Source organism: Oncorhynchus mykiss, chromosome 15 (genome assembly GCF_057628025.1).
Source record: "Oncorhynchus mykiss isolate SJ-2025 chromosome 15, ASM5762802v1, whole genome shotgun sequence".
NCBI lineage: Eukaryota > Metazoa > Chordata > Actinopteri > Salmoniformes > Salmonidae > Oncorhynchus > Oncorhynchus mykiss.
Window position 1 is genome coordinate 74,232,834 of NC_143036.1, and position 26,988 is coordinate 74,259,821.

A 26,988-nucleotide genomic window follows, 5' to 3' on the forward strand; every position below is an offset into this window, starting at 1 on the left:
TACACCTGTTGTATTCAGCATTTCACTGTAAGGTCTACTACACCTGTTGTATTCAGCAGTTCACTGTGAGGTCTAATACACCTGTTGTATTCAGCATTTCACTGTAAGGTCTACTACACCTGTTGTATTCAGCATTTCACTGTAAGGTCTACTACACCTGTTGTATTCAGCATTTCACTGTAAGGTCTACTACACCTGTTGTATTCAGCAGTTCACTGTAAGGTCTACTACACCTGTTGTATTCAGCAGTTCACTGTAAGGTCTACTACACCTGTTGTATTCAGCAGTTCACTGTAAGGTCTACTACACCTGTTGTATTCAGCAGTTCACTGTAAGGTCTACTACACCTGTTGTATTCAGCATTTCACTGTGAGGTCTACTACACCTGTTGTATTCAGCATTTCACTGTAAGGTCTACTACACCTGTTGTATTCAGCAGTTCACTGTAAGGTCTACTACACCTGTTGTATTCAGCAGTTCACTGTAAGGTCTACTACACCTGTTGTATTCAGCAGTTCACTGTGAGGTCTACTACACCTGTTGTATTCAGCATTTCACTGTAAGGTCTACTACACCTGTTGTATTCAGCAGTTCACTGTAAGGTCTACTACACCTGTTGTATTCAGCAGTTCACTGTAAGGTCTACTACACCTGTTGTATTCGGCATTTCACTGTAAGGTCTACTACACCTGTTGTATTCAGCAGTTCACTGTAAGGTCTACTACACCTGTTGTATTCAGCAGTTCACTGTGAGGTCTACTACACCTGTTGTATTCAGCATTTCACTGTAAGGTCTACTACACCTGTTGTATTCAGCAGTTCACTGTAAGGTCTACTACACCTGTTGTATTCAGCAGTTCACTGTAAGGTCTACTACACCTGTTGTATTCAGCAGTTCACTGTAAGGTCTACTACACCTGTTGTATTCAGCAGTTCACTGTGAGGTCTACTACACCTGTTGTATTCAGCATTTCACTGTAAGGTCTACTACACCTGTTGTATTCAGCAGTTCACTGTAAGGTCTACTACACCTGTTGTATTCAGCAGTTCACTGTAAGGTCTACTACACCTGTTGTATTCAGCATTTCACTGTGAGGTCTACTACACCTGTTGTATTCAGCAGTTCACTGTAAGGTCTACTACACCTGTTGTATTCGGCAGTTCACTGTGAGGTCTACTACACCTGTTGTATTCGGTGCATGTGACAAATACAATTTGATTTGATGTGATACGCACCATATGCACACATGTACACATGTATTTTGTGTTATAGATATGTGGTAGTAGAGTAGAGGCCTGAAAGCACAAACGTAATATGTTGTGAAATCTGTCATGAATGTATTGTAATGTTGCCTTCATTTTGTTGGACCCCAGGAAGAGTAGCTGCTGCCTTGGCTTAACAAATAGCGACATTTCAGCTATACCACCGCTAGAGGTCAGTAAAGCTCTATGAAGTTGTTTTTTTGTATGGTAGTAACTATAACTTAGACTGGTTGCCAGTCGCTAACGTTCCACTCCTTTGGAGGTTCTTCGGTACATGACCTCATTACTGATTCATGTCTTGGTTTTTTATGACCATGTTTTTCTTTCTGCTTGCATTTTGTATTTATATTTTGAGGTGTGTATTCTTTGTAATGTATGTAATTTTAGAGCTCATCTGTAAACGAGACCTTGGTCTTGGTATGACTCCCTGATAAAATAAAGGTTAAATAAATCAAATAAATGACATGGTTTTTGTTCTACAAGGAACGGAATGTTAGCTAAAAAAGACTGGCAACCAGGTAACTAACTATAACTCACTACCAGAGGAGACTCAGGAAAGTCTCATCATGTCAAATAATGAGGCACTATAGGAAATGACACTGTATACACTCACATATTTATCTTTATTGTTGTTATCTAAGTAAAATGAACGTATTGTGCGTTTAAATTGGCAATGCGTGTCGTCCACGATGTGTAACAGAAGCTGAGAATGATGCTTGACTGATAGGATACATGGTTGGCCATAAACTAGGTTGCGCACATACACCGTTCACGTCGGCTTGATGCAAGACAAGCTGGATGTATTTATACAGTAAACGGATTGGAGGTCAGGGAGAGAAAGGGAAAATAGATCACATCAAAATCAGCGAAACTGTGAATCGAAGACTATCATATAGATAACGTCCTAATATTCATAAAATCACCGGTCTGCAGCAACCGGAGTCAACGAGGTAAGAAACGAGACGTGCATTATTTTCATTTGATTGCATGTCACCAGCCAGCTATTTTGAGTCATCAATGCTAAACGTGAGCTAGCGGATTTGAGCATTGTTTGAAAACACTAAATCATCCAGCTAGCTAGTTTATTATTGTATCGATTGACAGATTACAAAAGTATGTAATGATTTACAAACGCATGCCAGGATCCGTAACGTTTAGAATGTGATCCACTTGAGCCCAAAGAGTGGAGACTGGAGAGAAATAGTTTGAGTGAGAGAATTGACACAGATTTAGAAAGTCTGTTAGTAACACATGTTTAGTTAACCAGACAGACCCATGGATGTCTCGCCTCAATGAACAACTGGCTGCATCTGAGATTGGGCCCAGCTGAGATCAGATGTTGACCCCCTCCAGGGCCTTCAATATGCATGACTGTCTCCCCTCCTCTACCGTCAGACCCCCCTACACAGCTCAATACAGCCAGCTAGTCATCAATCCCACTGCAGTAATGCCCATGGCACGATACACACACAGCTAGCTCATAATACAGTAATAGAATTGTGTTACTAAGATGTTTATCATCACTTCATCTAGTTTGCTCGGTGCCTTTTCAAGTATTGGGGACAAAGTCAATGACCAGGTCACACATTATTTGGATAGTCCGGATAGTCCATCTGTAGATGGTTTACAGATGGTCATTACTATCAACAAGCTATCTGTTGATAAGCATTTGCTTGAGAAGGTTTAGAATAAGGGTTAGGCTTAGAATAAGGGTTAGGTTTAGGATTACGGTTATGGTTAGGTTTAGAATAAGGGTTAGGTTTAGGATCAGGGTTATGGTTAGGTTTAGAATAAGGGTTAGGTTTAGGATCAGGGTTATGGTTAGGTTTAGAATAAGGGTTAAGTTCAGGTTTAGTAGATAGTTAGTTTAAATGTTACTGATAGCCTGTAGAGCATATACAGATGGACTATCCAAAGACAGGGTTACCGAAGACCAATTAGTGGGAAAAATATCATAATTGTTTTGCCTGTGTGAACGCAGCCATATAGATACAGTCAATCAAGTGGAAGGAGCTAGTTGAGGAACATGATGTGCCACTGGCTATTTGCATAGCCAACACCAACTCTTTATCATGTTGACAAATGCAGATCTGTAGTAGAGACAAATCACCACAGACACTGTAGACTAACAATAGACATTCTGTGTACATCACATGTACATCCACACTGGTGGATCCTTGTTAGGTGATGATGACTAACGTTATAGTGATGTGTTTGGGGTAGCCTAGTAGTACATTGGTAGGTTTCAGATCTGTTGTTTCTTCTATAGCCTGGTCCCAGACCTGTTGTCTCTTCTATAGCCTGGTCCCAGACCTGTTGTCTTCTTCTATAGCCTGGTCCCAGATCTGTTGTCTCCTTCTATAGCCTGGTCCCAGATCTGTTGTCTCCTTCTATAGCCTGGTCCCAGACCTGTTGTCTCCTTCTATAGCCTGGTCCCAGATCTGTTGTCTCCTTCTATAGCCTGGTCCCAGACCTGTTGTCTCTTCTATAGCCTGGTCCCAGATCTGTTTGTGCTCTTGTCAACTTCATTATTTGTGTTTGGTATAAATGAGTGACAAGGAGCACATTGTTAAGATAGTTCAACTTGAAATGTAATGCAGTCTTCAATGTCATCTATTATTCATTAAAAAGGACACAGTAACTTTTTTTCATATTATTTTGGGTGTAGGCTAGTGAGTCTATCTAGCTGCTCATAACTATATAATAATATATACCATGTGGAGCAGGCCTGGCGCAGGGGAGGCCTGGCGCAGGGGAGGCCTGGCGCAGGGGAGGCCTGGCGCAGGGGAGGCCTGGCGCAGGGGAGGCCTGGCGCAGGGGAGGCCTGGCGCAGGGGAGGCCTGGCGCAGGGGAGGCCTGATGTAGGGGAGGCCTGACTTGGAGCAGGCCTGACTTGGAGCAGGCCTGGCGCAGGGGAGGCCTGGCGCAGGGGAGGCCTGGCGCAGGGGAGGCCTGGCGTAGGGGAGGCCTGACGTAGGGGAGGCCTGACGTAGGGGAGGCCTGACTTGGTGCAGGCCTGACGTAGGGGAGGCCTGATGTAGAGGATACTTTTATCTAAAGTGACTTACAGTTGTATGTGCATACATTTTACGTATGGGTGGTCCTGGGAATCGAATTCACTACTAGAGGTCGACTGATTAATTAGAGCCGATTTCAGGTTTTCATATCAATTGGTAATTGGAATTTTTGGATGCCGATTATGGCCGATGATATTGCACTCCACGAGGAGACTGCGTGGCAGGTTGATAATAGATTAATTTGTATGTTTAAGATAATGACTAAAGTATTCCACCCTGAAACCATATAATTGTATGAAATGTGTTAGAGTCATAATCCAATAATGTGTGTGACTAGACTTTTTTAAGACTATGCCATTGTGTTACTATTTCGCAGTATGAGCAGGGTATAGTTGAGACATTCAAGGACAACTGAACTGTCGACTTGTGATAACGGTGAAACTAATAACTGGAAAGAGGCCTCCCCACCTTAGGGAGGAGAGCAACTGTTAGAAACGGCTTGCAGAAGATGATGGAACATGTTGCAATAGGGTGATAAACAATGTATGTGAACTTTGGAAAAATACAGCCCACCTAAAGAGAGGTGGAGTTTCTACTGATGTGAGTTCATTTGTGTGTGTGTGCTATAAAAATATTGTGTTCTCATTTTGAAGTCAGAGCGCTCTCTGAATAAAGTATTGATCTATTGCAGACTGGGACTTTGTCTAATTCTTCATTAACCAGAGCCTTACAACCTCTGGGAATTGGTCAAAGCTATAAAATAGTTCAATTAGAACATTGGGATAGAAATTCTCGTGACAGTTGACCACCTGTTCCGCGAGTGCAGCAAGGAACAGGTACCAGCAAGGAACAGCTAGCATTAAACGTACCTTATTCACTAGTTAACCGCTAGCGGAACCCCTCGCCAACAGCCAATGAAATTGCAGGGCGCCATATTCAAACAACAGAAATCTCATAAATCTAATTTCTCAAACATACAAGTATTAGGCACCATTTTAAAGATACAATTTTCGTTAATCCAGCCACAGTGTCTGATTTCAAAAAGGCTAAACAGCGAAAGCTCCACAAACGATTGTTAGGTCACCACCAAGTCACAGAAAAACACAGCCATTTTTCCAGCCAAAGAGAGGAGTCACAAAAAGCTGAAATATAGATAAAATCCATCACTAACCTTTGATGATCTTCCTCAGATGACACTCATAGGACTTCATGTTACACAATACATGTATGTTTTGTTCGATAAAGTGCATATTTATATCCAAAAATCTAATTTTACATTGGCGTGTTGTGTTCAGTAGTTCCAAAACATGCAGTGATTTTGCAGAGAGCCACATCAATTTACAGAAATACTCATAATAAACATTGATAAGAGATACAACTATTATACATGGAACTTTAGATAAACTTCTCCTTAATGCAACCTCTGTGTCAGATTTCAAAAACTTTACGGAAAAAGCATACCAAGCAATAATCTGAGTATGGCGCTCAGACACAAAACAGACAAAGAGATATTCACCATGTTGTGGAGTCAACATTAATCAGAAATGGCATTATAAATATTCACTTACCTTTGATGATCTTCATCAGAATGCACTCCCAGGAATCCCAGTTCCAAAATAAATGTTTGATTTGTTTGATAAAGTTCATCATTTATGTCCATATACCTCCTTTTGTTAGGGCGTTTTGTAAACAAATCCATCTGAACGTTCGGACGAAAAGTCCAAAAAGTCATATTACAGGTCGCAGAAACATGTCAAACGAAGTATAGAATCAATCTTTAGGATGTTTTTATCATAATTCTTCAATAATGTTCCAAATGGAGAATTCCTTTGTCTGTAGAAAAGCAATGGAACGCGAGGTAACTTTCACATGAACGCGTGTCACGAGCCTGTGACTCTCTGCCAGACACCTGACTCATTCCCCTCTCATTTGGCCCCACTTCACAGTAGAAGCCTCAAACAAGGTTCTAAAGACTGTTGACATCTAGTGGAAGCATTAGGAAGTGAAAAAATTCCCCACAGACACTGAATATTGGAATGGGAATGAGTTGAAAAACTACAGACCTCAGATTTTCCGCTTCCTGGTTGGATTTTTCTCAGGTTTTCGCCTGCCATATGAGTTCTGTTATACTCACAGACATTATTCAAACAATACTACTAATAACATGCATCTGGTACTGAGTAGCAGGCAGTTTACTCTGGGCACGCTTTTCATCGAAAAGTGAAAATGCTGCCCCCTAGCCCAAACAGGTTAACTACACATGGTTGATGATATTACTAGTTTATCTAGCTTGTCCTGCGTTGCATATAATCAATGCGGTGCCTGAAATTGTGTCACTTCTCTTGCGTTCAGTGTAAGCAGAGTCAGGGTATATGCAGCAGTTTGGGCTGCCTGGCTCGTTGCGAACTGTGTGAAGACCATTTCTTCCCAACAAAGACCGTAATTAATTTGCCAGAATTGTACATAATTATGACATAACATTCAAGGTTGTTCAATGAAACAGCAATATTTAGACTTAAGGATGCCACCCGTTAGATAAAATATGGAACGGTTCCTTATTTCACTGAAAGAATAAACGTTTTGTTTTCGAAATCATAGTTTCCGGATTTTACCATATTAATGACCTAAGGCTCGTATTTCTGTGTGTTTATTATAATTAAGTCTATGATTTGATAGAGCTGTCTGACTGAGCGGTGGTAGGCAGTAGCAGGCTCGTATTTCTGTGTGTTTATTATAATTAAGTCTATGATTTGATAGAGCTGTCTGACTGAGCGGTGGTAGGCAGCAGCAGCTTTTTTTACATGGCACATATTGCACTTTTACTTCCTTCTCCAACACTTTGTTTTTGCATTATTTAAACCAAATTGAACATGTTTCATTGATTATTTGAGGCTAAATTGATTTTATTGATGTATTATATTAAGTTAAAATAAAAATGTTCATTGTTAATTCAGTATTGTAATAGTCATTATTACAAATATATTTATAGAAATCGGCAGATTAATCGGTATCGTCTTTTTTTGGTCCTCCAATAATCGGCCGACCTCTATTCACTACCCTGATGTTACAAGCTCCATGCTGTTCTCTGTGAGTGACTACACTACAGTTAATTGATTGAATCTAGAGCATGTAGGGCCTGTCTAGTATCTTCAGCCTCATGCCAGACCTCTCCCTTCAGTCCTTTGTGCTTCCTCTCTCAACCGTGTCTGTCTCTGCTCCTACACGATAAGGGTTTTTCATATGTTGGCACTAGCTTCCTGTAACCTCCTTCCCGTGTGTGTGTGTGTGTGTGTGTGTGTGTGTGTGTGTGTGTGAGAGATCGTCACGATAAGGCCTCCCCCTATGATGTGTACATTGTACGTACAGTGTCTCTACAACGTCTCCTCTACACTGTGTTTTCCTGGTCTACAGACCTCTCTGCCCAGTGTACCAGTGTCTCTACAACGTCTCCTCTACACTGTGTTCTCCTGGTCTACAGACCTCTGCCCAGTGTACCAGTGTCTCCTCTTGGTCTACAGACCTCTCTGCCCAGTGTACCAGTGTCTCCTCTTGGTCTACAGACCTCTCTGCCCAGTGTACCAGTGTCTCCTCTTGGTCTACAGACCTCTCTGCCCAGTGTACCAGTGTCTCTACAACGTCTCCTCTTGGTCTATAGACCTCTCTGCCCAGTGTACCAGTGTCTCCTCTAGGTCTACAGACCTCTCTGCCCAGTGTACCAGTGTCTCCTCTTGGTCTACAGACCTCTCTGCCCAGTGTACCAGTGTCTCCTCTAGGTCTACAGACCTCTCTGCCCAGTGTACCAGTGTCTCCTCTAGGTCTACAGACCTCTCTGCCCAGTGTACCAGTGTCTCTACAACGTCTCCTCTAGGTCTACAGACCTCTCTGCCCAGTGTAGCACTGTCTCGTCTAGGTCTACAGACCTCTCTGCCCAGTGTACCAGCAGTATGGTGTAACTTCATCTGAATTACATGTTCATTTGAGTCTGTCAGACCTTGTGTGTGGATTTGCATGTGCATTCTTCCATTGTAGTTGGACTGGAAGCTCCTTCCTGTCAGGGTTTAGGCTGCACCACACAGCTGTGTTGGTTTGGGCTGCTGTAACTGCCACAGCATCGATAGGTCACAGTCTCTCTTCTCCCACAGAGTGGTGGCCCTGGTCTAAACTACTAATGTACTGGAACCGTTATGGTGTGAGGAGACTTCACTCACATCCCTCAGTTCAATGTGTATGACTGTGTCTGATGAAAATCGGTTGGATGAGTGAAGGCTATTCTGAGTGTGACTGACTGTTTTACCCATGTCTGGCTAGCTGTCTGTCTTTCTGGCTAGCTGTCTGTCTTTCTGGCTAGCTGTCTGTCTTTCTGGCTAGCTGTCTGTCTTTCTGGCTAGCTGTCTGTCTTTCTGGCTGGCCTGATGTCTTTCTGGCTAGCTGTCTTTCTTTCTGGCTGGTTGGATTGATCTCTTTCTGGCTGTCTGTCCAGCTCTCACAGTCAATAGTGTTTGATAATTCTGTCTGTCTTTCGGTAGCTAGAGAAGCCAAGGCACTCGTACTAGACTGTTGACAGTGGTCTACTGTATTCTGGCCAACCCATTGACGGACTCTCAGCAGACTCTATCAATGACCAGCGAATTGCTGTCTTGTTAGTCTATAATACATCTATTATCATCCACATTGACCAAACTAAGGCTGTTTGTCATGTTGCTGTAGACCTCGTTGTGTGTGTTGTCTTGAAGAGACCAGTAACTATAGAGGGGATGGCTGACGACGTCATGAAAACGATGTGCGTTGCGTCGAGGGGGCAGCAGTCTGTGTTATGTTATGATTCTGGACGGTCAGATAGCAACAATGACAAGAAGCTGCCATGCTGGGAGTCCTAGGTTGCTCGTTTAGTCTCATTGTGTCTTGTTCTTGACACCATGTCTTGTTTTGAGGGGTTTTGACTGATGTCATGTCAATGCTAATGGGGCTAAAATTCGCTAGCTAGCTAATCAACAACTGTAACGATGCATTTAAGAGACAACAAGTGCTCATTGTGCAAATGTATTTATGTTTTCAATAAACAATTGAAGAGGACATATAGTTTCCATGTTGTGAACAATCCTTTGTTCCTCAGCCAACCCCGCTGGGTCTGTTCCACGGTTGAGCTCACATCGTTTTTGTTGCTCAAGAACCAACCCGCCTTGTCATCTTAATCTATGGCCTTGTCATCTTAATCTATGGCCCTGTCATCTTAATCTATGGCCCTGTCATCTTAATCTATGGCCCTGTCATCTTAATCTATGGCCCTGTCATCTTAATCTATGGCCTTGTCATCTTAATCTATGGCCTTGTCATCTTAATCTATGGCCCTGTCATCTTAATCTATGGCCCTGTCATCTTAATCTATGACCCTGTCATCTTAATCTATGACCTTGTCATCTTAATCTATGGCCTTGTCATCTTAATCTATGGCCCTGTCATCTTAATCTATGGCCTTGTCATCTTATTCTATGGCCTTGTCATCTTAATCTATGGCCTTGTCATCTTAATCTATGGCCTTGCCATCTTAATCTATGGCCCTGTCATCTTAATCTATGGCCCTGTCATCTTAATCTATGGCCCTGTCATCTTAATCTATGGCCCTGTCATCTTAATCTATGGCCCTGTCATCTTAATCTATGGCCCTGTCATCTTAATCTATGGCCTTGTCATCTTAATCTATGGCCCTGTCATCTTAATCTATGGCCTTGTCATCTTAATCTATGGCCTTGTCATCTTAATCTATGGCCCTGTCATCTTAATCTATGGCCCGGTCATCTTAATCTATGGCCCTGTCATCTTAATCTATGGCCCTGTCATCTTAATCTATGGCCCTGTCATCTTAATCTATGGCCCTGTCATCTTAATCTATGGCCCTGTCATCTTAATCTATGGCCCTGTCATCTTAATCTATGGCCCTGTCATCTTAATCTATGGCCCTGTCATCTTAATCTATGGCCTTGTCATCTTTTTCTGCATTCACTTTTAAATCAATAACACAGAGACAGATAAATCAATAACACAGAGACAGAAATGTTCTTATCAAAATGTAGCCTCTTCATTTGATCTGAATAAACTGGATTCATTTCAGATGAAGAGTTTTATCCTGTGACTCTAAACACCAGCAGGCACTTTCCTTCTATTTTCATAGCATGTAGCGTACATACACAACATACCTTTATAAAGAGCAGGTAGCATACATACACAACATACCTTTATAAAGAGCATGTAGCATACATACACAACATACCTTTGCTGTCTTTAGGGGCGGCAGGCAGCCTGGTGGTCAGAGGGGCGGCAGGCAGCCTGGTGGTCAGAGGGTCGGCAGGCAGCCTGGTGGTCAGAGGGTCGGCAGGCAGCCTGGTGGTTAGAGGGGCGGCAGGCAGCCTGGTGGTTAGAGGGGCGGCAGGCAGCCTGGTGGTTAGAGGGGCGGCAGGCAGCCTGGTGGTTAGAGGGGCGGCAGGCAGCCTGGTGGTTAGAGGGGCGGCAGGCAGCCTGGTGGTTAGAGGGGCGGCAGGCAGCCTGGTGGTTAGAGGGGAGGCAGGCAGCCTGGTGGTTAGAGGGGAGGCAGGCAGCCTGGTGGTTAGAGGGGAGGCAGGCAGCCTGGTGGTTAGAGGGGAGGCAGGCAGCCTGGTGGTTAGAGGGGAGGCAGGCAGCCTGGTGGTTAGAGGGGCGGCAGGCAGCCTGGTGGTTAGAGGGGCGGCAGGCAGCCTGGTGGTTAGAGGGGAGGCAGGCAGCCTGGTGGTTAGAGGGGAGGCAGGCAGCCTGGTGGTTAGAGGGGAGGCAGGCAGCCTGGTGGTTAGAGGGGAGGCAGGCAGCCTGGTGGTTAGAGGGGAGGCAGGCAGCCTGGTGGTTAGAGGGGCGGCAGGCAGCCTGGTGGTTAGAGGGGAGGCAGGCAGCCTGGTGGTTAGAGGGGAGGCAGGCAGCCTGGTGGTTAGAGGGGAGGCAGGCAGCCTGGTGGTTAGAGGGGAGGCAGGCAGCCTGGTGGTTAGAGGGGAGGCAGGCAGCCTGGTGGTTAGAGGGGAGGCAGGCAGCCTGGTGGTTAGAGGGGAGGCAGGCAGCCTGGTGGTTAGAGGGGAGGCAGGCAGCCTGGTGGTTAGAGGGGAGGCAGGCAGCCTGGTGGTTAGAGGGGAGGCAGGCAGCCTGGTGGTTAGAGGGGAGGCAGGCAGCCTGGTGGTTAGAGGGGAGGCAGGCAGCCTGGTGGTTAGAGGGGCGGCAGGCAGCCTGGTGGTTAGAGGGGCGGCAGGCAGCCTGGTGGTTAGAGGGGCGGCAGGCAGCCTGGTGGTTAGAGGGGCGGCAGGCAGCCTGGTGGTTAGAGGGGCGGCAGGCAGCCTGGTGGTTAGAGGGGCGGCAGGCAGCCTGGTGGTTAGAGGGGCGGCAGGCAGCCTGGTGGTTAGAGGGGCGGCAGGCAGCCTGGTGGTTAGAGGGGCGGCAGGCAGCCTGGTGGTCAGAGGGGCGGCAGGCAGCCTGGTGGTCAGAGGGGCGGCAGGCAGCCTGGTGGTCAGAGGGGCGGCAGGCAGCCTGGTGGTCAGAGGGGCGGCAGGCAGCCTGGTGGTCAGAGGGGCGGCAGGCAGCCTGGTGGTCAGAGGGGCGGCAGGCAGCCTGGTGGTCAGAGGGGCGGCAGGCAGCCTGGTGGTCAGAGGGGCGGCAGGCAGCCTGGTGGTCAGAGGGGCGGCAGGCAGCCTGGTGGTCAGAGGGGCGGCAGGCAGCCTGGTGGTCAGAGGGGCGGCAGGCAGCCTGGTGGTCAGAGGGGAGGCAGGCAGCCTGGTGGTTAGAGGCAGGTAGCCTAGTGGTTAGAGGGGCGGCAGGCTTCAACAGTGATCTCTCCACCACGTTCCCTTTCCCATTCAGATCGGATTTTATTAAGTAACGGGTTACCAAGGGACATGATTATCTACAAAATATGGGATATGAGTCCCTTTAGTTGACAAGGTGTTTTGAAAAGGGCATCCGGACCCGATCCGGGTGATATAATTGGAAAGGTTGGGCTTTGAGTGCGAATAAAGCGGCGAATTTGGAAATTCCTAAAATGAACTTGAATGGGGTAGATTACATGTGATTGCGATGTCTTCGAAATTGGCAAAGGTGCCATCTATATAAAGGTCACTAGACTTCGTAAGGCCATTCCTCTGCCACAGCCTGAAATCTGAATCCAGTTTGGCTGGAGGTGAGAGGGGATTATTACATTTAGGACCTTGAATAGAGAAATAACACAATTTAAAATGTTCATGGAATTGAGTCCAAATTTTCAAAGTATTGACAACAATTGGTTTGGATGTGCAGCGCGAAGCTGAAAGAGGGAGATTGGATGTGTAGCGCGACGCTAAAAGAGGGACATTGGCTGTGTAGCGCGATGCTGAAAGAGGGAGATTGGATGTGTAGCGCGATGCTGAAAGAGGGAGATTGGATGTGTAGCGCGAAGCTGAAAGAGGGAGATTGGATGTGTAGCGCGACACTGAAAGAGGGAGATTGGATGTGTAGCGCGACGCTGAAGGAGGGATATTGGCAGTGGGCTGACAAAGAGGAGGAGAAACAGGAGTTGGCTTCTGTTTGACACCAGTCAGTTTCTGAGGTGTGAACCAGTAAATCATCTTTTGTATATTTGCTGCCCAGTAATAATGCAGAAAGTTAGGAAGGGCTAGTCCTCCGTGTGTTCTATCTCTCTGGAGGAATGCTTTACGTATTCTTGGATTCACACCTTCCCCATAGAAAAAAAGATATCAGCTTATCCATTGAAGTGAAAAAAGACTTTGAAAAAAAAAAAAGAGGGAGACATTGGAACAAGGAGAGAAATCTGGGCAATACATTCATCTTGATACAATTCAACTCGAAGGTACCTATACAAATTTGTTTGGGATATAATGAATTCCTTGAAATTATATTTTTTGCCTTGGAATAGTTGAGTCTACAAGGCCTTCTCTCTTCCCATTCCCTAAATCCCTAGTAGCAGGAAGACAGGCTGGGTTGTGGAATACAGGCCCGTGTCTAGACATGTTATTACTCAGTTTATATTGCTGTTGAACCTCCCTCCATGTCTTCAATGTCAGAGTAATAATTGAGTTTAGTTGAATCCTGTGAATAGAAATATAATCTACTATAAAGAAAGGACAATGTAAAGGGATATATCACCAATATTGACTCTCAGTTTCAAGCCACTGACAAACCCTTTGGTTGTTGAATCCGTGATGCTATGTGATTAAGCTGCGCTGCTCATTAATATGATTTAAGGTTAGGGAGGCCAAGCCAACCCAATTCTTTCAACAGCTGTAGTTTTTTTTATAGCCTTCTTATTTTTCCATAAGTGTACCTGTTGCTGCATTTAGGCCGGGTAAAGGGTGTAGCGGGAATTTTAACAGGAAGCATTGAAAACCAACAAAGCAGTCTTGGTAAGATATTAATTTTCACAGAAGCGACCCGACCTGCTAGAGCTATAGGGAGAGGCATCCAGCGGTCTGGATCGTCAGTGATTTTACTAATCACACGGGGGGGGGGGTAGATCAAAGCATGTCGTTTCCCGTAGTCTGACGTCATTTTAACATCTTGTTTTATTCTTTTGGAACTAAGACACAAGAAGAAACTGATCTTTGTTTTCAAATCAGACCAAAGTGGATGTCAACCAAACCCAATTCTCCGGTCTGAACTGGGACAGCATGTGACTGGTGAATGAGAATAAGGAGTTCTTTGTTGATAACAGGGACTGACTAACTCCTTAAAGAGGGATCTTTGGGATGATGGGAATTTTCTACACATGCCAAGGGCTTTCAAATGTAGGCCACTCACATGATTTAGGCGTGTGTGTGTCTCTGTGTGTGTCTCGTGTGTGTGTGTGTGTGTGTGTGTGCATCACAATACTCCTTCCTCGTTAGTTTTCCATATCTCTTCAATTATATCTTCTCTATTCACATTTGTGAGGAAGTCCTGTACCATCTCCCTATTGAGCTCCCGTCCCTACCATGACAACAACCACAAGTTGTTAGCCTGCTACACTGTCTCCAAGGTCACCTTCTCCAAGGTCACCTTACTACACTGTCTCCAAGGTCACCTTACTACACTGTCTCCAAGGTCACCTTCTCCAAGGTCACCTTACTACACTGTCTCCAGGGTCACTGTCTCCAAGGTCACCTTACTACACTGTCTCCAAGGTCACCTTACTACACTGTCTCCAAGGTCACCTTACTACACTGTCTCCAAGGTCACCTTACTACACTGTCTCCAAGGTCACCTTCTCCAAGGTCACCTTACTACACTGTCTCCAGGGTCACTGTCTCCAAGGTCACCTTACTACACTGTCTCCAAGGTCACCTTACTACACTGTCTCCAGGGTCACTGTCTCTAAGGTCACCTTACTACACTGTCTCCAAGGTCACCTTACTACACTGTCTCCAAGGTCACCTTACTACACTGTCTCCAAGGTCACCTTACTACACTGTCTCCAAGGTCACCTTACTACACTGTCTCCAGGGTCACTGTCTCCAAGGTCACCTTACTACACTGTCTCCAAGGTCACCTTACTACACTGTCTCCAAGGTCACCTTACTACACTGTCTCCAGGGTTACTGTCTCCAAGGTCACCTTACTACACTGTCTCCAAGGTCACTTTGGATCAACGTGTTATTTTCACCATGTGGTCTACGATGGCAACCAGAGAGCCATTTAAAGCAGCATAGCCTAGTTCCAGACAGACACCAGGAATAGTCTTGGCCTATCTCCGAAATAGCACCTTATTCCCTATACAGTGTACTACTTTGACCAGAGCGCTGTACAGGCCTACGGTAGGCTCTGCTCCAGGAAACAGCCACTTGAATAACCTGCAGCTCAAGAACTGTTTATTGTTGCAGAGTTGCACTGGGTTAGAGAACTATTGAGACTTCTTCCATTTAATCCACAGAGATCTTCACTACTCAGATGTAAAGGGAGGTTCATGCACGGTGCTGAGGTTCATGCACGGTGCTGAGGTTCATGCACGGTGCTGAGGTTCATGCACGGTGCTGAGGTTCATGCACGGTGCTGAGGTTCATGCACGGTGCTGAGGTTCATGCACGGTGCTGAGGTTCATGCACGGTGCTGTGGTTCATGCACGGTGCTGAGGTTCATGCACGGTGCTGAGGTTCATGCACGGTGCTGAGGTTCATGCACGGTGCTGAGGTTCATGCACGGTGCTGAGGTTCATGCACGGTGCTGAGGTTAATGCACGGTGCTGAGGTTAATGCACGGTGCTGAGGTTAATGCACGGTGCTGAGGTTAATGCACGGTGCTGAGGTTAATGCACGGTGCTGAGGTTAATGCACGGTGCTGAGGTTAATACACGGTGCTGTGGCTGAGGTTAATGCACGGTGCTGAGGTTAATGCACGGTGCTGTGGCTGAGGTTAATGCACGGTGCTGAGGTTAATGCACGGTGCTGAGGTTAATGCACGGTGCTGAGGTTAATGCACGGTGCTGTGGCTGAGGTTAATGCACGGTGCTGAGGTTAATACACGGTGCTGTGGCTGAGGTTAATGCACGGTGCTGAGGTTAATGCACGGTGCTGTGGCTGAGGTTAATGCACGGTGCTGAGGTTAATGCACGGTGCTGAGGTTAATGCACGGTGCTGAGGTTCATGCACGGTGCTGAGGTTAATGCACGGTGCTGAGGTTAATGCACGGTGCTGAGGTTAATACACGGTGCTGTGGCTGAGGTTAATGCACGGTGCTGAGGTTAATGCACGGTGCTGAGGTTAATGCACGGTGCTGAGGTTAATACACGGTGCTGTGGCTGAGGTTAATGCACGGTGCTGTGGCTGAGGTTAATGCACGGTGCTGAGGTTAATGCACGGTGCTGTGGCTGAGGTTAATGCACGGTGCTGTGGCTGAGGTTAATGCACGGTGCTGAGGCTGAGGTTAATGCACGGTGCTGTGGCTGAGGTTAATGCACGGTGCTGAGGTTAATGCACGGTGCTGTGGCTGAGGTTAATGCACGGTGCTGTGGCTGAGGTTAATGCACGGTGCTGAGGCTGAGGTTAATGCACGGTGCTGTGGCTGAGGTTAATGCACGGTGCTGTGGCTGAGGTTAATGCACGGTGCTGTGGCTGAGGTTAATGCACGGTGCTGTGGCTGAGGTTAATGCACGGTGCTGTGGCTGAGGTTAATACACGGTGCTGTGGCTGAGGTTAATACACGGTGCTGTGGCTGAGGTTAATGCACGGTGCTGTGGCTGAGGTTAATGCACGGTGCTGTGGCTGAGGTTAATGCACGGTGCTGAGGTTAATGCACGGTGCTGTGGCTGAGGTTAATGCACGGTGCTGTGGCTGAGGTTAATGCACGGTGCTGAGGTTAATGCACGGTGCTGTGGCTGAGGTTAATGCACGGTGCTGAGGTTAATGCACGGTGCTGAGGCTGAGGTTAATGCACGGTGCTGAGGTTAATGCACGGTGCTGAGGCTGAGGTTAATGCACGGTGCTGAGGTTAATGCACGGTGCTGAGGCTGAGGTTAATGCACGGTGCTGAGGTTAATGCACGGTGCTGTCTCCTGATGTGTTACAGAGGGCATCATCATTGTAGCGTGATGTCTCCTGTGTGTTACAGAGGGCAGCATCAATGTAGCGTGATGTCTCCTGTGTGTTACAGAGGGCATCATCATTGTAGCGTGATGTCTCCTGTGTGTTACAAGGGCAGCATCAATGTAGCGTGATGTCTCCTGTGTGTTACAGAGGGCATCATCATTGTAGCGTGATGTCTCCTGTGTGTTACAAGGGCAGCATCAATGTAGCGGGATGTCTCCTGTGTGTTACAAGGGCAGCATCAATGTAGCGGGATGTCTCCTGTGTGTTACAGAGGGCATCATCATTGTAGCGTGATGTCTCCTGTGTGTTACAGAGGGCATCATCAATGTAGCGTGATGTCTCCTGTGTGTTACAGAGGGCAGCATCAATGTAGCGTGATGTCTCCTGTGTGTTACAGAGGGCAGCATCATTGTAGCGTGATGTCTCCTGTGTGTTACAGAGGGCAGCATCATTGTAGCGTGATGTCTCCTGTGTGTTGCAGAGGGCAGCATCATTGTAGCGTGATGTCTCCTGTGTGTTACAGAGGGCAGCATCATTGTAGCGTGATGTCTCCTGATGTGTTACAGAGGGCAGCATCATTGTAGCGTGATGTCTCCTGTGTGTTACAGAGGGCATCATCAATGTAGCGTGATGTCTCCTGTGTGTTACAGAGGGCAGCATCATTGTAGCGTGATGTCTCCTGTGTGTTGCAGAGGGCAGCATCATTGTAGCGTGATGTCTCCTGTGTGTTACAGAGGGCAGCATCATTGTAGCGTGATGTCTCCTGATGTGTTACAGAGGGCATCATCAATGTAGCGTGATGTCTCCTGTGTGTTACAGAGGGCAGCATCATTGTAGCGTGATGTCTCCTGTGTGTTACAGAGGGCAGCATCATTGTAGCGGGATGTCTCCTGTGTGTTACAGAGGGCAGCATCATTGTAGCGGGATGTCTCCTGTGTGTTACAAGGGCAGCATCAATGTAGCGTGATGTCTCCTGTGTGTTACAAGGGCAGCATCAATGTAGCGTGATGTCTCCTGTGTGTTACAGAGGGCAGCATCAATGTAGCGTGATGTCTCCTGTGTGTTACAGAGGGCAGCATCAATGTAGCGTGATGTCTCCTGTGTGTTACAGAGGGCATCATCATTGTAGCGTGATGTCTCCTGTGTGTTACAAGGGCAGCATCATTGTAGCGTGATGTCTCCTGTGTGTTACAGAGGGCATCATCAATGTAGCGTGATGTCTCCTGTGTGTTACAGAGGGCAGCATCATTGTAGCGTGATGTCTCCTGATGTGTTACAGAGGGCAGCATCAATGTAGCGTGATGTCTCCTGTGTGTTACAGAGGGCAGCATCAATGTAGCGTGATGTCTCCTGTGTGTTACAGAGGGCATCATCATTGTAGCGTGATGTCTCCTGTGTGTTACAAGGGCAGCATCAATGTAGCGTGATGTCTCCTGTGTGTTACAAGGGCAGCATCAATGTAGCGTGATGTCTCCTGTGTGTTACAGAGGGCATCATCATTGTAGCGTGATGTCTCCTGTGTGTTACAAGGGCAGCATCAATGTAGCGTGATGTCTCCTGTGTGTTACAAGGGCAGCATCAATGTAGCGTGATGTCTCCTGTGTGTTACAGAGGGCAGCATCAATGTAGCGTGATGTCTCCTGTGTGTTGCAGAGGGCAGCATCAATGTAGCGGGATGTCTCCTGTGTGTTACAAGGGCAGCATCATTGTAGCGTGATGTCTCCTGTGTGTTACAGAGGGCATCATCAATGTAGCGTGATGTCTCCTGTGTGTTACAAGGGCAGCATCAATGTAGCGGGATGTCTCCTGTGTGTTACAGAGGGCATCATCATTGTAGCGTGATGTCTCCTGTGTGTTACAGAGGGCAGCATCATTGTAGCGTGATGTCTCCTGTGTGTTACAGAGGGCATCATCAATGTAGCGTGATGTCTCCTGTGTGTTACAGAGGGCAGCATCATTGTAGCGTGATGTCTCCTGTGTGTTACAGAGGGCAGCATCATTGTAGCGGGATGTCTCCTGTGTGTTACAGAGGGCAGCATCATTGTAGCGGGATGTCTCCTGTGTGTTACAGAGGGCAGCATCAATGTAGCGTGATGTCTCCTGTGTGTTACAAGGGCAGCATCAATGTAGCGTGATGTCTCCTGTGTGTTACAGAGGGCAGCATCATTGTAGCGTGATGTCTCCTGTGTGTTACAGAGGGCAGCATCATTGTAGCGTGATGTCTCCTGTGTGTTGCAGAGGGCAGCATCATTGTAGCGTGATGTCTCCTGATGCAGGCTAGCAGAGAACGAGAGCTGCCATTGGCGAGGACCTTCTCACCTTTACTGTTCAGGCGAGGCTGCAAGTTCTACCAACAAAATATCCTCTAGCACTCTGGTACCCTGCAGACCATGACCCATTCTGTATTCTAATGTGATGGAGTCCATTGCCCATGTTGTGAATGGCTGCTGTAAGGATTTGTACGTTGCTAGACATGCTAGACATGACCGCCTTGTTGACCTGATATCCAGCGAGGTGAGACAAGTGGTCTCACCGACAGCAAACATGCAGAAACATGAATCAGTTATGGAACCCCATTGCCCTTCATGAAGGTTGCAAGTTCAAACCCCCGAACTGACAAGGTACAAATCTGTCGTTCTGCCCCTGAACAGGCAGTTAACCCACTGCTCCTAGGCCGTCATTGAAAATAAGAATTTGTTCTTAACTGACTTGCCTAGATAAATAAAGGTAAAATAAAAAATAAATGGTTGTGAGGTCTGCAGTCCACTCACCAACCAAGAATTCACAAAATGGGACAAAGACCCAATTGACACTCTGCATGCAGAGTTCTGCAAAAATATACTTAGTGTACAACGCAAAACCCCAAACGATGCAGAGAGAAATTAGGACGATACCCGCTAGTTATTAACATCCAGAAAAGAGATGTTAAATTCTACAACCACCTAAAAGGAAGCGATTCCCAAACCTTCCATAAAGCCATCACCTATAGAGAGTTGAACCTGGAAAAAGAGTTCCCTAAGCATGCTGGTCCTGGGGCTCTGTTCACAAGCAGACCCCACAGAGCCCCAGGATTGCGACACAATTAGACCCAACCAAATCATGAGAAAACAAAGATAATTACTTGACACATTGGAAAGAATTAACAAAAAAACAGAGCAAACTAGAATGCTATTTGGCCCTAAACAGAGAGTACACAGTGGCAGAATACCTGACCACTGTGACTGACCCAAACTTAAGGAAAGCTTTGACTATGTTCAGACTCAGTGAGCATAGCCTTGCTATTGAGAAAGGCCGCCGTAGGCAGACATGGCTCTCAAGAGAAGACCGGCTATGTGCACACTGCCCACAAAATGAGGTGGAAACTGAGCTGCACTTCCTAACCTCCTGCCAAATGTATGACCACATTAGAGACTCATATTTCCCTCAGATTACACAGATCCACAAAGAATTTGAAAACAAATCGAGCATTGATAAACTCCCGTATCTGTTAGGCGAAATACTGCAGTGTGCAAAAAATATTTGTGGCCCGAAAAGGGAAACCAGTGAAGAACAAACACCATTGTAAATACAACCCATATTTGTCTGTTTATTTATTTTCCCTTTTGTACTTTAACTATTTGCACATTGTTACAACACTGTACATAATATAACATTTGAAATGTCTATATTCGTTTAACTTTGGTGAGTGTAATGTTCACTAATGTTTTTCACTTGTTTATTTCACTTTTTGTTTATTATCTACTTCACTTGTTTTGGCGATGTAAACATATGTTTCCCATGTCAACAACGCCCTTTGAATTGAATTGACAAGTAGAGAGAAAGAGCGACAGAGAGAGATTATTAGATTGAGAGACTGACAGAGAGAGACAGGCCATGTTCCCAACCAGAGGAGAGATAGATACAGGAAGTGACACCACAACTAGCTGGTCTTTTATTTAGCCTGCGATATAACCATGTGTGCAGGGGAGTGTGGTGTGTATTTGTGCAGAGAGGAAACGAGCAGTAACCACACACTGCTGACTATGCAGGGCACTGCAGGGCTCTACTTCCAGACAGCCTTCTCATAGCAGCTCATCACATTCTTCAGTCAGCCTGTTGGACCGCAGTCTACTTCAGCTTTCATCAATACATTTCTGTTTGGTGTGTTCTCTACTCAGAACATTACCCTAGTAATAAACCCTCTCTGCTGGGCTATGCTACAGAGATAGGGAAACATCCTAGATGACTAGGGAAACATCCTAGATGACTAGGGAAACATCCTAGATGACTAGGGAAACATCCTAGATGACATGGGAAACATCCTAGGGAAACATCCTAGATGACTAGGGAAACATCCTAGATGACATGGGAAACATCCTAGGGAAACATCCTAGATGACTAGGGAAACATCCTAGATGACTAGGGAAACATCCTAGATGACTAGGGAAACATCCTAGATGAATAGGGAAACATCCTAGATGAATAGGGAAACATCCTAGATGACTAGGGAAACATCCTAGATGACTAGGGAAACATCCTAGATGACATGGGAAACATCCTAGGGAAACATCCTAGATGACTAGGGAAACATCCTAGATGACATGGGAAACATCCTAGGGAAACATCCTAGATGACTAGGGAAACATCCTAGATGACTAGGGAAACATCCTAGATGACTAGGGAAACATCCTAGATGAATAGGGAAACATCCTAGATGAATAGGGAAACATCCTAGATGACTAGGGAAACATCCTAGATGACCAGGGAAACATCCTAGATGACTAGAGAAACATCCTAGATGACTAGAGAAACATCCTAGATGACTAGGGAAACATCCTAGATGACTAGGGAAACATCCTAGATGAATGGGGAAACATCCTAGATGACTAGGGAAACATCCTAGATGACTAGGGAAACATCCTAGATGACATGGGAAACATCCTAGATGACATGGGAAACATCCTAGATGACATGGGAAACATCCTAGATGACATGGGAAACATCCTAGATGACATGGGAAACATCCTAGATGACTAGGGACACATACTAGATGACATGGGAAACATCCTAGATGACATGGGAAACATCCTAGATGACATGGGAAACATCCTAGATGACATGGGAAACATCCTAGATGACATGGGAAACATCCTAGATGACTAGGGAAACATCCTAGATGACTAGGGAAACATCCTAGATGACATGGGAAACATCCTAGATGACATGGGAAACATCCCAGGCCCAGATGAGGAACTGCCATGAGTTACATCTAATAGCTTGTTTTTGCAGATTTTCAGATTGCTAAAACCCATATTATTGGTGTCACTTGTAGTGTTGTCTGTCCTCGGGTCATTGTAAAAAGCCCTTACCCTGCCCTGTAACCAGTGTTGGTAACCTGTGTAAACAGTGTGGTTAAGTGCTTGTGGTGGCATGTAGTGCTATGTAAAGTAGCCGGGAGAAATGGCTTTAAGCCTGGGGAGGAGAGAGGAGAAGGAGACAAGCCTGGCCACAGAGGGAAAGAGGGGACTTTCCTAGTAACCTTAACCTAATTCTCCTAACCTGTTACGTTCATTCTTCTAACCCGTCTGCGTAATTCTCTGAACTTGCTACAAAAAACTGTACTTTTGGTGGTAGCTGTGTGGAAGTGGCGTGTTTTTAGGCTGTCCCAGGGAAAGAGATGGGTTAAGGTACAAAGAGAGGGAGGGAAGGTGAGTAGTAGGATTCAATCTTAGTCCTGTATTGACTCTTTGCCTGTTTGATGGTTCGTCGGAGGGCATGGCGGGATTTCTTATAAGCGTCCTGGTTAGTGTCCCTCTCCTTGAAAGCAGCAACTCTACCCTTTAGCTCAGTGCGGATGTTGCCTGTAATCCATGGCTTCTGATTGGGGTATGTACGTACGGTCACTGTGGGGACGACGCCATCAATGCACTTATTGATGAAGCCGGTGACTTGGTATACCCCTCAATGCCATCGGATGAATCCAGGAACATATTCCAGTCTGTGCTAGCTAAACAGTCCTGTAGCGTAGCATCTGCGTCATCTGACCACTTCCGTATTGAGTGAGTCACTGGTACTTCCTGCTTTAGTTTTTGCTCGTAAGCAGGAATCTGGAGGATAGAATTATGGTCAGATTTTCCAAATGGAGGACGAGGGAGAGTGTTGTACGTGTCCCTGTGTGTGGTGTGAAGGTGGTCTAGAGGGTTTTTCCCCCTGCTTGCACATTTAACATGCTGATAGAAATGAGTCAAAATGGATTTAAGTTTTACCTAAGTTTAAGTTGTTGGTTTGAAAACATCCTCTAACAGTGTCTGGACCGTACTACATGGTGATGCAATACTGAGATTTTATTGGGATTCCATGTTCCAAACATATTGCTCGCTATACAGTGCATTCGAAATGTATTCAGACCCCTTGACCTTTTCCACATTTTGTTACGTTACAGCCCTATTCTGAAATGGATTATTATTAGTTTTAAATATCATCAATCGACATACAATATAATAACAAAGAAAAAACAGGTTTTGAGAAAATGTTCCAATTTTAATAAAAATACAAAAACAGAAATACCTACACATTTTCCTCCATCGTTCTTAAATGGAAGAAGTTTGGAACCACCAAGACTCTTCCTAGAGCCGCCGGGCCAAACGGAGCAGTCGGGGGAGAAGGGCCTTGGTCAGGGAGATGACCAAGAACCCAATGGTCACTTTGACAGGGCTCCAGTGTTCCTCTGTGGAGATGGGAGAACCTTCCAGAAGGACAACCATCTCTGCAGCACTCCACCAATCAGGCCTTTATGGTAGAGTGGCTAGACGGAAACCACTCCTCAGTGAAAGGCACATAACAGCCTGCCTGGAGTTTGCAAAAAGGAACCTAAAAGATTCTCAGGTCTGATGAAACCAAGACTCTCAGGTCTGATGAAACCAAGACTCTCAGGTCTGATGAAACCAAGACTCTCAGGTCTGATGAAACCAAGACTCTCAGGTCTGATGAAACCAAGATTGAACTCTTTGGCCTGAATGCCAGGCGTCATCTCTTCAGGAAACCTGGCACCATCCCTACGGTGAAGCATGGTGGTGGCAGCATCTTGCTGTAGGGATGTTTTTCAGCGGCAGGGACTGGGAGACTAGTCAGGATCGAGGGAAAGATGAACGGAGCAAAGAACATGGAAATGTGTTTACTCACTATTTTCTTTTAAAGAAGATAGAGAACAAGCTATGAAGGAAAAAAAATGTGTGTGTGTGTGTGTGTGTGTGTGTGTGTGTGTGTGTGTGTGTGTGTGTGTTCAGGGTTATTTCTGCAGTATTGATGAAGGGGGACATTGGGGACAGCAGAGACACTGAATAAGTGAACGAATAGTATCTCTCCTCCTCTCGTCTCTCGCTCTCTTTATCTATCTCATCATGACTAACAATGTCAGTCAGTGGGACACCTGAGAGATCTACCAGCCCTCCACCTCCTCCACCCCAGCCCCTCTCTACCTCCACCCCAGCCCCTCTCTACCTCCACCCCAGCCCCTCTCTACCTTCCATCATGGGTTTCAGCAGGTCTAGGCTGTCTTTATGTCACTTAGAGAGTGTCCTGTTTGTCTTCCAGCATGGGTGTCAGCAGGTCTAGGCTGTCTTTATGTCACTTAGAGAGTGTCCTGTTGGTCTTCCATCATGGGCGTCAGCAGGTCTAGGCTGTCTTTATGTCACTTAGAGAGTGCAACTTGAGTTGGGGGTCTTGTGGTGTAACTGGAGCTAGCAAGGGAATCAGCCTGATGGAAAACATGCCCACACACACACCCAGGATACCCCACCAGCAAAACCTCAGGCACCTCTCATCGTTGGAGGGGTTGATCAGATGTCCCCTCCCCCTCTTTTCTCCCTCTCCCCCATCCTCAAACACATTCACCTGGTTGCAGTCCAGAGATGCAGTCCTTCCATGTCATTAAAATGCACCGGGCCAGGTAGCTGTGTTGGGTTACACTCACTTTAATGAGCTACACGACCACTACAAAATGGAGGAACACTTTCTGACTGGTAATGCATCCCTCCTTATTTGAACAAGACACCCAGACCTGGAATACAACTCCCCCCCCCCCCAGATAGACCTGCTAGGCAATACAGCAGCACTAGTCTGACAATGAAGTGATGTGAGTTGTTTATGGCTGTGTGTAGCATAGTAGCTAGTGTTGTATTATGTGATCGGCTGGATCCATTCTCTGTCTGTGTGCTGCTCTCTGTTCAGCGTAGCATTTCAGAATTGTTTTCATAACCGCTGTTTTATGTAATTCATTACACAGAATTATGTAACTCTGTAACCTCCCACCTCCTGATTTTTAATCGGACTGACTTCCGACACTATCGCTTTCATCTCTCTCTCTCTCTCTCGCTCTTTCTCTCGCTCTCATCTCTCTCTGATCTCTCTCTGTCTCTCTCCTTCTCTCTTTCTCTCTCTCTCTCTCGCTCTTTCTCTCGCTCTCATCTCTCTCTGATCTCTCTCTGTCTCTCTCCTTCTCTCTTTCTCTCGCTCTCTCTCGCTTTTTCTCTCGCTCTCATCTCTCTTTCTCTCTTTCTTTCTTTCTCTCTCTCTTTCTCTCTTTCTTTTTCTCTTTCTCTTTCTCTCGCTCTCGCTCTCATCTCTCTCTCTCTCTTGCTCTCTCTCTCTTTCTCTCTCTCAAATCACAAAGTCACAAAACTTGCTGCTGTGATGCACACTGTGGTATTTCACCCTGTAGATATGGGAGTTTATCAAAATTGGATTTGTTTTGTAATTCTTTGTGGGTCTGTGTAATCTGAGGGAAATATGTGTCTCTAATATGGTCATACATTTGGCAGGAGGTTAGGAAGTTCAGCTCAGTTTCCACCTCATTTTGTGGGCAGTGGGCACATAGCCTGTCTTCTCTTGAGAGCCATGTCTGCCTATGGCGGCCTTTCTCAATAGCAAGGCTATGCTCACTGAGTCTGTACATAGTCAAAGCTTTCCTTAAGTTTGGGTCAGCCGCGTTCTCTCTCTCTCTCCTGTCTCGTCTTCCTCCTCCTCAATCACTTTAAACCGTTATCATCTCTCTCTCTCTCTCTCTCTCTCAGCCTCTCTCTCAGCCTCTCTCTCTCTCTCAGCCTCTCTCTCTCTCTCTGCCTCTCTCTCTCAGCCTCTCTCTCTCTCTCAGCCTCTCTCTCTCTCGCAGCCTCTCTCTCTCTCTCTCTCTCACACAGCCTCTCTCGCAGCCTCTCTCTCTCTCTGCGACTATTGTCAGTATTGACATAATGAAGCCATTCATCCTCTGGTACTTAACCTGTCAGTTGTGTTGCTAGTGTAGTTTACAGCAATACTGTTACTGTACTGTATGTGGTGTAGTTTACAGCAACACTGTTACTGTACTGTATGTGGTGTAGTTTACAGCAGTACTGTTACTGTACTGTACGTGGTGTAGTTTACAGCAGTACTGTTACTATACTTTGCTGTACGTGGTGTAGTTTACAAAAGTACTGTTACTGTACGTGGTGTAGTTTACAGCTAGGTTAATAGTGCTGTTCTGTACTGTACGTTGTGTAGTTTACAGCTAGGCTTATAGTACTGTTACTGTACTGTACGTGGTGTAGTTTACAGCTAGGCTAATAGTGCTGTTACTGTACTGTATGTGGTGTAGTTTACAGCTAGGCTAATAGTACTGTTACTGTACTGTACGTGGTGTAGTTTACAGCTAGGCTAATAGTGCTGTTACTGTACTGTATGTGGTGTAGTTTACAGCTAGGCTAATAGTACTGTTACTGTACGTGGTGTAGTTTACAGCTAGGCTAATAGTACTGTTACTGTACGTGGTGTAGTTTACAGCTAGGCTAATAGTGCTGTTACTGTACTGTACGTGGTGTAGTTTACAGCTAGGCTAATAGTACTGTTACTGTACGTGGTGTAGTTTACAGCTAGGCTAATAGTACTGTTACTGTACTGTACGTGGTGGAGTTTACAGCTAGGCTAATAGTACTGTTACTGTACGTGGTGTAGTTTACAGCTAGGCTAATAGTGCTGTTACTGTACGTGGTGTAGTTTACAGCTAGGCTAATAGTACTGTTACTGTACGTGGTGTAGTTTACAGCTAGGCTAATAGTACTGTTACTGTACGTGGTGGAGTTTACAGCTAGGTTAATAGTACTGTTACTGTACGTGGTGGAGTTTACAGCTAGGCTAAT

At 45.9% G+C, this 26,988-nt stretch overlaps 1 protein-coding gene across 32 annotated transcripts in view; it reads left to right on the forward strand.

Annotated features, from left to right (window-relative positions):
* The first annotated feature begins 2,007 nt into the window (after positions 1–2,007).
* LOC149978187 (protein PHTF2-like) overlaps positions 2,008–26,988 on the forward strand; it is a 94,629-nt gene continuing 69,648 nt past the window's right edge. For 25 of the 32 annotated variants that reach the window (XM_090201140.1, XM_090201142.1, XM_090201144.1 and 22 more), the window contains exon 1: positions 2,014–2,213. The gene's annotated coding sequence lies outside the window, so the exon portion shown is untranslated. Of the gene's footprint in view, positions 2,214–26,988 lie in introns of all 32 variants that reach the window. The other 7 variants (XM_090201141.1, XM_090201146.1, XM_090201148.1 and 4 more) reach the window with 2 other exon arrangements.